At 42.0% G+C, this 12669-nt stretch overlaps 1 protein-coding gene and 1 long non-coding RNA gene across 3 annotated transcripts in view; one reads left to right on the forward strand and one right to left on the reverse strand.

The window, feature by feature from the left end:
• LOC118887991 overlaps positions 1 to 12669 on the forward strand; it is a 206298-nt gene that overhangs the window by 69918 nt on the left and 123711 nt on the right. The window contains exon 4 of the long non-coding RNA XR_005018219.1: positions 10876 to 11016. This is a non-coding gene — a long non-coding RNA (uncharacterized LOC118887991). The remainder of the gene's footprint in view (positions 1 to 10875; positions 11017 to 12669) is intronic.
• TRMT9B (tRNA methyltransferase 9B (putative)) overlaps positions 1 to 12669 on the reverse strand; it is a 63873-nt gene that overhangs the window by 40484 nt on the left and 10720 nt on the right. The window lies entirely within an intron of this gene.

Genomic DNA, 12669 nt, shown 5'->3' on the forward strand with positions numbered 1-12669 from the left:
CCTTTCCCCCAGATCTCCAGAGAGTTCAAACACCAAGGGCCAAGGATTTAATCAATCATTCCTTCATTAAAAACCCAAAAGGATAGGATTTGGAGAGCTTCCATGTTGGTGGACAAGAACATATCCACATGTCAGGAGGGTGTCACACCTCAGACTCCAAGGGGGCAGAAGCTTGGGGCCTTGAAAGGTCCAGACCTTGCCCTATGCATCTCTTCCATCTGGTTGTTCCTGAGTTATACCTTTTAAAAACAAGCCAGTAACCTAGTAAGTAAAATATTTTCCTGAGTTCTGTGAGCTTCTCTAACAAATTAATCTAATCCGAGTAGGGGGTCATGGGAACCCCCGATTTATTAACCAGTCAGTCAGAGCACAGGTGACAACCTGGACTTGCCGTTGGCATCTGAAGTGTGTGTGTGTGTGTGTGTGTGTGTGTGTGTGTGTGGCAGGCGGGTAGCAATCTTGTGGGACTGAGCCCTTAACTTGTGGTGTCCAAGTCTATCTCCAGGTGGATGATGTCAGGATTGAGTTAAATTGTAGGACACTCAGCTGGTGTGGCAGAACTGTCAGACGTATGGGAAACCTCCACATCTGGGGACCAGAAGTGAAGCAGTGTGAGAGTAGGGAAGACAAACACGAGTGTGTTCTTCCTTTACATTCATTCAGTCAATAAAATACATACACAGTTTAAAAATCAAAACACCAATACGTTAAACTTCACAAATAAAACTTCAAAAGGAGAACTCGGGGCATTTTGATGTGATGAAAAAATACTGTATCGGGAGATGACGTAGGCCCAGGTCGTCACTGGCCATGTGACCTTGGGCAAGTCTCTTAGCTTTTCTTGGTATATGTGACTTCAACTTAGATATAAAGAAGTAGAGATCATTTATAAAGTGCCCTTCCTCTTTTAAGACTCTGATTCTTCAAATAGAAATGTGCTTTAACATCCCAAGAGCACAAGATAACTTTCAATCATCGACAGTCTATCCCAGACTCGAATGTCTTTTCATCACAGTCCCCAAACCTATCACTCCACCCAGACTGAGCCTGGGAAAGTGTGAAGTGACTGACAGTCAAATAAAAAGCTTTGGTGCCAATTCCTATTTCCAGGTCCAAATGAAATTATAATTTTCTGTAGCTAATACTTTTTAAACTTGGCTGGATATTTTTAAGACCCTAATCTGTGGAGCAGTGTTAATATTGACAGCTGCATGAAACATCTAACACGTTGGAATACATTGCAAAGCTCAAAAAAGACCAGGTCAGGGCAGTGAACTCTTCTCTTTCCCTGACATCTAAACATGTCAGACAGCCCAGAAGACATCAGCCGAGATCTGACTAATGCGGCACAGGCTCACAGCAAAGAGCCCTGCACCCACGGAGCCATGAGAATGAACTGGAATAACAGTCCACAGAAAGAACTGGAATAATGGTCCACAAAAAGAACTGGAATAATAGTCCATGGAAGGAACTGTAATAATGGTCCACAGAATGAACTGGAATAATGGTCCATGGAGGGAACTGGAATAATAGTCCACAGAAGGAACTGGACTGGAGGAATCAGGCTCCCCAACTCCAAACTATACTACAAAGCTACAGTAATCAAGACAGTATGGTACTGGCACAAAAAACAGAAATATAGATCAATGGTACAGGATAGAAAGCCCAGAGGTAAACCCACGCACCTATGATCACCTAATCTATGACAAAGGAGGCAAGAATATACAATGGAGAAAAGACAGCCTCTTCAGTAAGTGGTGCTGGGAAAACTGGACAGCTACACGTAAAAGAATGAAATTAGAACACTCTCTAACACCATACACAAAAATAAACTCAAAATGGATTAAAGACCTAAATGTAAGACTGGACACTATGAAACTCTTAGAGGAAAACATAGGAAAAACACTCTTTAACATAAATGACAGCAAGATCTTTTATGACCCACCTCCTAGAGTAATGAAAATAAAAACAAAAATAAACAAATGGGACCTAATTAAACTTAAAAGCTTTTGCACAGCAAAGAAAACCATAAACAAAACAAAAAGACAACCCTCAGAATGGGGGAAAATATTTACAAATGAAGCAACAGATGAAGAATTAATATCCAAAATGTACAAACAGCTCATGCACCTCAATATCAAAAAAAAACAAACAACCCAATCCGAAAATGGGCAGAAGACCTAAATAGACATTTCACCAAAGAAGACATACAGATGGCCAAGAGGCACATGAAAAGATGCTCAACATCACTAATTATTAGAAAAATGCAAATCAAAACTACAATGAGGTATCACCTCACACCTGTTAGAATGGGCATCATCAGAAAATCTACAAACAACAAATGCTGGAGAGGGTGTGGAGAAAAGGGAACCCTCTTGCACTGTTGGTGGGAATGTAAACTGATACAGCCACTGTGGAGAACAGTATGGAGGTTCCTTAAAAAACTAAAAATAGAGCTACCATATGACCCAGCAATCCCACTACTGGGCATACAGTCTGAGAAAACCATAATTCAAAAAGTCACATGTACCCCAATGTTCATTGCAGCACTATTTACAATAGCCAGGGCATAGAAACAACCTAAATGTCCACCGACAGATGAATGGATAAAGAAGATGTGGTACATATATACAATAGAATGTTACTCAGCCATAAAAAGGAGTGAAATTGGGTCATTTGTAGAGACGTGGATGGACCTAGAGACTGTCATACAGAGTGAAGTAAGTCAGAAAGAGAAAAACAAATATTGTATATTAACACATATATGTGGAATCTAGAAAAATGGTACAGATGAACCCGTTTGCAGGGCAGGACTAGAAACTCAGATGTAGAGAACGGACGTGTGTGGACACAAGGTGGGAAGGGAAGGTGGGATGAACTGGGAGATTAGGTTTGACATAAATACACTACCATGTGTAAAATAGATAACTAGTGGGAACCTGCTGTATAGCACAGGTAGCTCAGCTCAGTGCTCTGTGATGGCCTAGATGGGTGGAATGGGGAGGGGGGAGGGAGGTCCAAGAGGGAGGGGATATATGTATACATATAGCTGATTCACGTCATTGTACAGCAGAAACTAACACAACATCGTAAAGCAATTATACTCCAATAAAAAATAAATAAAAACAAAACGAAACAAAAAAAAGAAGGAACTGGAATAATGGTACAATACAAAGTAGAGTACAACTGCTATAACCATTCTCTCTGTACTGTTCTGTGTGATGGAGAATACAATACAGCATAGAAGTCAGTCCAATGCTACTTTAGAAATAGTGCGAGCAGAGGAAAAACAGGCTTACTTAAAAGACATCAAAGAGTCAAAAGTTCAAGGACAGTGAAAGAACAGACTGGTCTGTTTAACGATAGCACATCTACAGAAGTGAACAGAGTAAATTTGTTGTTTTCATACAATTTTGTTCACAGAAGTAAAATACAACGTGTGAGTACAAAATATATATAAGTAAGAAAATATGGTTTTCTTACCTGAAAGAAGACTAAGTAGTATTGGAGGGGGCCCCAGGAAGGGGCTAAAAAGGGATGCTTACTATCAGTGAGGGAGCCTAGGATCTCAAGGAATTCTCTCTCTCTCTCTCTTTCTCTGTATGTATGTGTGTGTGTGTGTGTTTGTGTGTGTGTTTATATATAAATGACACAAAACAGGAAAGTAGACTTACAAGCCTGTGTGAGCACAGAAGTAGGCAGCTCTGTTTCAGAGCCCAGGATGGAAGCCAAGCCGGGGTGCAACCACGAGAGGGAGGGGCTCTGGTTTTCCTAAGTGTGTAAGGAGGAGATGCCTCTGTGACGAACTCTGAAGGACTGCGGATCGGTTGCTTCTCTCTGTGACGCTGCTCAGGCCAGGCCAGGGTAGTTAATACAGGGCATCTTTCCTGTTCATCACGCCTGAGCGCTTCTCGTAATTAACCGACATTGTTAAATTGCATAAAACCTACTGGGAGGGGTGGAGGTGCCCTGCTGGTGCCTCCCGCGAGCGACTCGGAGTCGAACCCCCTGGGCTGCCTGTGCGCCTCATCCCGAGGACCGGTCCCTCCCGGGGGGGCCGCTGAGCACCCAGTCACGTGGACTCCAGCTCGAACCTCGCCGCATCACTAGGATTCCTCTTACCCTGACTGCATCCTGTAAGCATTCAGACCTCAGATGAGAGAACATGGAGAGATTCTGGTAATTAATTAAAAGAGCTATGGTAGCTCCTTATGACAAATAAATCAGAAATTGCTAAAGGATCAATGTTTGTTTATGAAAGGAAAATTCTTCTTTTCCAGCAATTCCAAAGAGCAAACCCATGGCTTTCTAGATTAAAGGAACAGAAATCAGGAAGCTCTGCCCGCTTTGTTCCCCTTCTGACCTCATCCTTATCAAACAGGCCACGTCCCAGGAAGGGCACGTAATTCTGCAGACCTTTATAGTCCCTTAGCATGTACGTCTTTTGTGATCTGGGTAGCATCTCATTTAAAATAGAAATTCAGGGACTTCCCTGGTGGCGCAGTGGTTAAGAATCCGCCTGCCAAGGCAGGGGACACGGGTTCGAGCCCTGGTCCGGGAAGATCCCACAGGCCGCGGAGCAGCTAAGCCCATGAGCCACAACTATTGAGCCCACGTGCCACAACTGCTGAAGCCCACGCACCTGGAGCCCGTGCTCCGCAGCAAGAGAAGCCACCGCAATGAGAAGCCCGCGCACCGCAACAAAGAGTAGCCCCCGCTCGCCGCAACTAGAGAAGGCCCACGTGCAGCAACGAAGACCCAATGCAGCCAAAAATATAAATAAATAAATAAATAATAAATTAAAAAATAAAATACAAATTCATCTATGGTGTTGTCCCTTTTTAGAAACCGTATCACAAAGTCCTTCAGCCTGTGCAGTGACAATGGTAAACTAAACTTGTAACAGTGCTTCAAAAGAAATTCATAATTTGTTAATAGCTTAGTCCCAGTTATTGCTTTCATATGGACAATCACTATACAGTATAAAGACAATGTTCTAAAAATGTATTTAGTACTGGTCTGGCTTTCTAAGCTGATTAGTGATTGTTATTCTACTGTGGGAATGACAGCTTCCATTCTTAACAAGAAAAATTTAAAATTCAGAATTTGCTTTCCCTAGAAATTACCAATTTTAAATAGCTGCTTTAATTAGAAAGGATACATACACTTAGGTGTAGTGTGTTAGGGGCAAAAACTTAAGAAATAATCGAAATGACATGGGCTTGAGTTGGTCAAATGCCAACAGAGAAAGTCATTTTCATGTCAGCTCTACTACAAGAAAAACCTCTGAGGTGAGCAAATACTTGTCCTGGTCCCTCTGACTTGCCTGTGTTCTGCTGAGGTTCCGTCTTTGTGTGGAAGCAATAGGGTGGAGCAGGAGTAAAGAACATGGCTTTGAAGCCCTGAATTCCTGCCCTGTCTCATCCCTTCATGCAACACATTTGTTCCTAAAGCCTTGGATGGTGTTTTACTTGTGCTTTTGCCCAACACACTAGTGTTTAATTTAACTGGTGGAAGATTTCGGGGCCCTGTACGTATCTTTAGATGATCATTTCAGAGAGAAAACAAATACAGGAATTGATTTACCTTGTGCCCTACAGTTAAGCAGTGTTTGCACACAAAATCTACAGAAGATTTCTGCTTCTCAATCCAATTTTTTGTGTACTGTGAAAAAATTTATTTTCATGCTACCTGGATTTTGTTACTTATACTTCCCATACCTCAGGAGTATTAACCATTGGTGCGTGTACTGACGATGAGGCTACCTAATCCTGAAATGCCTTTGGATTATAATCTCGTAATGTAAAACTTGAAAGGGACAATTAAAAAATGTGAACGAGATGATGTTGTAACCTCTATTTTTTGCTCCTCTGATCTGGAGGAATGAGGCCGTTATTCCCCCTCCCCTCCGCCCCCCCCCCCTGCCATGCACCTCCCCAGGGGCCAACTCCCGGGCAGACAGGCTCCACTCATTTCCAACTGATGGCTTGTTCTAGAAGCCAGAGTGCTTTCTGATCTCCCGCCGCATCTTGCTCCTTCTCTCGGAGGGTGGGTGGTATTAGCATGTGCCATCCAGCTCCTGTACTAGTCTGGGAAGCCCTGTGCTAAATAGACAGGTACTGAACTCAAAATTTAGACCGATTTTAATAAAAACCTAGGTCACATAATTGAACATTAGAAATAGCTGAGGTTGACCCTTTTCATTACCAAGGTATTGTTTATTTTAATCACTTTTAGGGAAATCTTTCTAACATATACCACAAACTTTTTATGTATATGTGGTTTTTTTTTTTTTTTCGGCCGCACCTCACGACTTGCAGGATTTTAGTTTCCCAACCAGGGATTGAACCTGCGCCCTCAGCAGTGAAAGCACACGGTCCTAACCACTGCACTGCCAGGGAATTCCCTTATGTCTTTCTAAAGAGCCTATATAGCACATTTTTTAAATTGATTACATAGGAGTTAATTATGACAGAGTATCATAGAGCAGCAATGCTCCCCAGAGCCTAACAGAGTGTCTGCATTTACGCTAAGTGGCACTAGGTTTTGAATGCATCTTGACTGCTTCTCTGCCCTACCCTGCTGTGGGCAGTCACTTTTCACTCTCTCTCTCTTCTCCCTTGTAATTTGCTGCTCTTCGTTGGCTTGGGGCTTAAAAGAGATCAGACAACTAAATCTGTTGGAAGCCTACCTAAAAAATGGAGAAAAAGACATTCGGGTCATTAGAGGGGTCAGCTTTGGATGAACCAGTTTGGTGACATCTGTACTGATGGCTCTCAGGCTGTGTTGGTTCTGAGTCATGATCTGGAGGCTGGAAAAGGCTTGCTGGACCTGTGGCCTCCCGCTAAATCCTCGGGTGCTGTCCCTCTGATTGTCAGCCTTTGGTTTTTCAGGCAGAGCTCCTTGACCTCAGCTCCCCGCTGTGTGCTCGCATCAGTGCCGATTCTGTTTCATTTCTACTGAGCTCCTTCCTGATAGCTCACATCTCCTAATTCTCTCCATTGTCTGTAGCAGTCCACACCTCTGAAAACCAACCAGTGCAGTAGCGGGGTTTGAACGTTTACCTCACACACCTGAGGCTTTCAATTCAAAGTAAGTGCCACAGTTATGAAAGCTGCATAGAAGGAGGAATTATGCCAGTTGAAGAAAAAAAGTTGTCTAATTTGCAGGCAGCTTGCATTGTATTTTATAAGAATATGTTTGACATTTTAAGCTTTCCTGTGGCAATAAATTGTACTTCTCCTAGCAGCAAGAGTTATTAAGTCTGTGCCCAGAATAAACCAGACTGTTTGGAAAGTTTAATTTTTTCAGTTTTCATACTCCATTTTATGACAGTGTTTGTTTCTTCAGCAATAAGCCTATAAGGATACACTCTCTATTATGTCTAATTTAAAACTATAAGTACCATTTTTTAACCTTCACAGAGTTTCGTCATAATCTACTTAAAAAAACAAGTTAAATACAGTTTGATTCTAAATTAAAAATTAAATAAGACAATTGGGATTGACATATATACACTAATATGTATAAAATAGATAACTAATAAGAACCTGCTGTATAAAATCCAAAAAAAATTAAATAAGACAAAAGATTTAACATAAAGCACCTATGGCAAGATGGAAATATTTCTTGGTGATGATTATACAACACTTAATGGAATCCAGGAAGCCATCTTCATGGACTGAGTGTTTGCATCTCCCCCAGAATTCATATGTTGAAGCTCTAACCCTCAGTGTGGCTGTATTTGGAAATGGGCCTATAAGGAGGTAATTAAGATTAAATGAAGTCATAAGGGTAGGGTCCTGATCTGACAGGATTAATGTCCTTATAAGAGACACCAGAGGGCTCTCTCTCTCTCCATGTGCACACAGAGGAAAGGTCATGTGAGGACACAGAAGGTGGCCGTCCGTAAGCCAGGAAGAAGAGGGCTCTCACCAGAAACCAGACAGGCTAAAACCTTGTGCTGGAACTTCTAGCCTCCAGAACTTGTGAGCAAACAAATTTCTGTTGTTTAAGCCACCCAGTCTACAGTACTTGGTCATGGCACCCATGCTGACGAAGACACCATCTATTTTGTGATAAGCACACTTATTTTACCAAGAAAGGTGATGCTGTGTCCTCAACTGTAAGATGTACCCCAATTCCAATGATGTGGAAATGTGAAATATTAAACAATAAGGATGAAATACAATGTTTTTTGATAAATAGTTTTTAAATAACAACAAAAATAGGACAATACTGACTTGAGTTTTTAGAAGTAGCTTTCTCCTTAGAAAGGCCAGTCAATAGTCTACTTCGATCACCAGATCTTTGTTTGATGGCCTCCTCGAACATGAGAAGTTGCACAGCTCATGCATGAGAAAACTAAATTCAAATATGGGCAAATAGATATAAAAACAAAGCTTTCACTTTTATTGGGAACCTAACTCAGTTTCCCCAGAAAGCCTGAGATATTGACAAAACGGTGCCTTATCAGGCTGACTCTGCTCCTACTTCATTAAGAAAATGTAAACTTCTTCAGTTTCCCTCTTTCTACCCCACAGTCTTGTACATCCCTTTTGTTTCTGAATCATCAGACTCCTGTCAAGGCTAGCCCCTCTCCCCCGTTGACCCCATCTTTCCTGGGACAATAGCCTCTTCTTTCCGTCCCAGCGTTAGGCTCTCTCCCCGTGGCCTCCTCTCCTCAGCCAGCAGAGACACAGAGCTTAAACAGAAACAGAAAATCACACACAAAGCAAGCCATTCCCAGACCCTACTTCTGCCCTCAAGCTTTACACTCCTCTTTCCTTTTCAAGAGGGGTCCATGAGCCCCGCCGGCTTTCTCGTCCTTCATTCTCCTCTCAACCCACTGCAGCCTGGCTGCCATGTGACACACTCTATCACAAAGGTCTCTCGGGTTCTCCTGCCCACACCACCCTGGAGAAGAACTACAGTTGAATTCCACAGGATGGTCATTTTGCTGGCACCTCTGGGACTGACCATTAGCACGTGGACCAGAATGTAGTCTTTCTGAAGCCACTGGTCATCCAGCAATCAAGAAGCCTCAAACAGCTAACGTGCTGCTCAAGCGAAGGATTCAGGATGCTGAGGAAGGCTTGAAGGGAAATGGTTGCAGGATATAAGGGCGGAGAGGGAAGAATGTGATGCTGGCGTGGTCAGGCCGAGGAAAATACCAGCTGTGTGTGGACTGAGGTTCAAGCTCTATGTCACAGTAAGTGAAAATCAAGCCATTGGTGTCACTTATAAATACTTGAGAGCCAACGAGTAAATAAAACTGTATAGTTAGTTTCTGAAGGACTAGAATCCACCTGTACTGATTCTACAAGCCCAGAGGTCCACCATGCCACACTGCAGTCTAGTTCAGATAAACAGATCCATGATCTAACTAAAGTAGTCACAACTTTAACTAAATTAGTTGGTACACAAAGTATTCAAAAACTTGAATAAATGTTTTAATGGTTACTAATACCTGTAATAAAATTTCCATGGGGCTTCCTAGGTGGCGCAGTGGTTGAGAATCTGCCTGCCAAGGCAGGGCACACGGGTTCGAGCCCTGGTCTGGGAAGATCCCACATGCCGCGGAGCAACTGAGCCCGTGAGCCACAACTACTGAGCCTGCGCATCTGGAGCCTGTGCTCCGCAACAAGAGAGGCCGCGCTAGTGAGAGGCCTGCGCACCGCAATGAAGAGTGGCCCCCGCTTGCCATAACTAGAGAAAGCCCTCGCACAGAAACGAAGACCCAACACAGCCATAAATAAATAAATAAATAAATAGATAATTTTAAAAAAGAATTAAATCTTAAAAAAAAAAATGCTGACTTCCATCTAAAAAAAAAAAAAATTTCCATGTCAAAATATATCGTATAGTTTTCCTCCATTTTTAAAAATATTCAATTATTCTTCAATTTCCTGTTTTAAAGGACGAATCATAATACACAGAGCACTGGGAATCACTCAAAACACCAAACCATGTGGTTAAAAGTTTGCCACTTGACGGTTGAGTCAACAGGGCATGTCTTGCCTACAGCACAGTCATCTGCTTTTAACAGCACAAGTGGTGGGATTTCTAGTAGCTTCTGCTTTTCAAACATTCACTATCATCCTAAAGTGGTATGTTATACATAAAACCGTCAATGTATACCAAAATATATCATCCTAATAAAAATAAAAAGCTTCTGTATGCACATATTGCCAATGCATCTCAAGAGGCCTAAATTTTAACAAGTAGAATAGACAAATTATCAGTTAAAAGATCATAAATTACTTTAAAAACGTCTGGCTCAACATCCCCCTTGCAGGTTTCTACATCTACTGCATAAATATAGGTGTGCACCTGTGTCTGTATAGCTTTTTTTAAGGGAATGGTGGATGGTCTGGCCCAATTTTTCATGGTCACATAGGAACTACAACATCCTTTGCTAGCAAAACAAGAAAAGGTAGGTCTGCATTTCTGCCAACTTGATGCAAAGCCTCAAGAGCTTCCTGCAGAGAAAAGCCAGCCTGGAGAATCCAGGCTGCAGTAGGAAAAATTAATGGTAGAAGGTTGGAGAGCCTCGATAATGAAGGCTTTTTCTTTCTTTCTTTCTTTCTTTTTTTTCTTCAAGAAACCACTTAAAATTTTATTCTTTAATTAGCAACCTTGGGGAGGAAAAGGACGTCAGGACTTAAAGGCAGAGGCAGAGACCCGAAACCAGCTGGGTTTTCCTTGTTAGGCTGGAGCAGAGTTTAAACCAGGGCAGATCCCCTCCAGCTCTGGGCTCTGGCTGCAGCCTCCTCTCTACATCCTGGTCCCAGGTTGGTTTGGTTGCAAACTGGCTTCACTTCATCCGAGGCTTAAGCCTTACAGCTTCAAGACCGACATTTTCTCTGGTTTCAGGCCTGTCAGTGGATTCTCTGGGCTCTGGTCCAAGTCTTTAACCCACATGCAACTGGATGGCAAGAAGTAGTTTGCTCGGAAGTCTGATTGAGTACATCTTCCTCACCTCCTAAGAGCTTGGGTGAAGTTTCTCTGCCTAAGGTAAGTGCAGCTTGTGAAATGTTTCAGCTGGGATTAGAATGACAGAACTGCTCTTGTTTATTAATTTCCCTGAGTTGGAGCCATGTTCCCTACCACCTGACATGCCATCACCTGGACCCCTGAAGTTAACATTTTCTACTCTAGTACATGAAGTGCCTATTAATTTTTTTAAAATATGTAGGTAATTTTAAAATTGACATCTTGCATTGATGTGGAACATTGGTTACAACTGATGAACTGATATTGGTACATTATTATTAATAAATGTTCATAGTATATAGTAGAGTTCATAATTTGTACTATACAGTTTTATGGGTTTTGCCAAATGCAAAATGTCACGTATCCACAATTACCCACATACCATGCAGAATAGTTTCACTGCCATAAAAATCTCCTGTGTCCACTTATTGATCTCCTCTCCCCCACCCCCAAAACACCTGGCAACCACTGATCTTTTTACTGTCTCTGTAGTTTTGCCTATCCAGATGTCATATAATTGGAATTATACAGTATTTAGCCTTTTCAGACTGGTTTATTGACTTAGCAATTATGCACTCAAGGTTCCTCCATGTCTTCTTGTGGCTCCATAGATATTTTCATCACGGAATAACATTCCATTGTATGGACAGACCGTTTATCCATTCACCTACTGAAGGACATCTTGGTTATTTGCAAATTTGGGATGTTTGTGTTATAAACATGCACGTGCAGGTTTTTGTATGGATTTGCCTGTTAATTTTTCAGTGCTCGCCGACACAAGCGTGGTCTAATGAGAGCAGACTTGTGGATGCTGTTTATGTTCAGCATCCATGAGATACTCACTTTGGGTCTGCTTTTCTCAACATCCTTAACACCTGTTGGGCTCTCAGCTATCATCTCTGGCTGGCAGATAACTTCTACAGATGTATTTTCTGAAGCTCAGTTACCACTAATCACCAAAAGTTTATTAAGTTTCTTCAAGGCTGCTGTTAGAGATGAACGAGATTCCTTTGTTGACTCCACAGAAGGCTGGTATCTGCCATTGAGATTTAAAGAGAGGGAGCAGTTCCCATCCAGCAAATGCAGCAATTCCTTGTTTGTTGCAGATATGTCAGTGTAACTTTCCAGGGCTATAAATCTGTAATGGGAATAAAATTACCTAAAATTTCAAATGAAGGGTCATATTTTAATGCATCTATTTCCATAAAGGGATTATCTAAGTTTTGGGTGCCCCAGTGTTCTTGACATTGATATCTACTTCCACAGCCAAAGGAAGAATATTTTTCTCTGTACGTGGAAGGTCCACAGCCAATGACTGTAGCCCATCTCCTTTTATCTCAGCTTCCAAGCCAACAGATGGTTGTTGGTTCTGCTGCCTGTTTCCAGGAAGTTCATTGTCCCCTGTGTTATGTTTTTGGTCACATGGACCAATTCTGTTCGATCTCATGCTCTTGATCCCCTAGTTCTTTGTGCTGCTGGAGGATATTCATGTGACTCCAACTCTGACATTCTAGATGCCAGGCCTTTTCACTTAGAGACATCTGTGGTCAATGCATCATGGTAGTTGTGACAGAAAAGCTAGCTTCCTTTCTTGTGTGAGAATGGAATTTGAGACCCTGGGTGTTTTTCTCAGCAGGCAGCTTGTTTAGATTATCTCAGATTCCTTTTTCTGAT

Source organism: Balaenoptera musculus, chromosome 21 (assembly GCF_009873245.2).
Source record: "Balaenoptera musculus isolate JJ_BM4_2016_0621 chromosome 21, mBalMus1.pri.v3, whole genome shotgun sequence".
In the NCBI taxonomy this organism is placed as follows: Eukaryota; Metazoa; Chordata; class Mammalia; order Artiodactyla; family Balaenopteridae; genus Balaenoptera; species Balaenoptera musculus.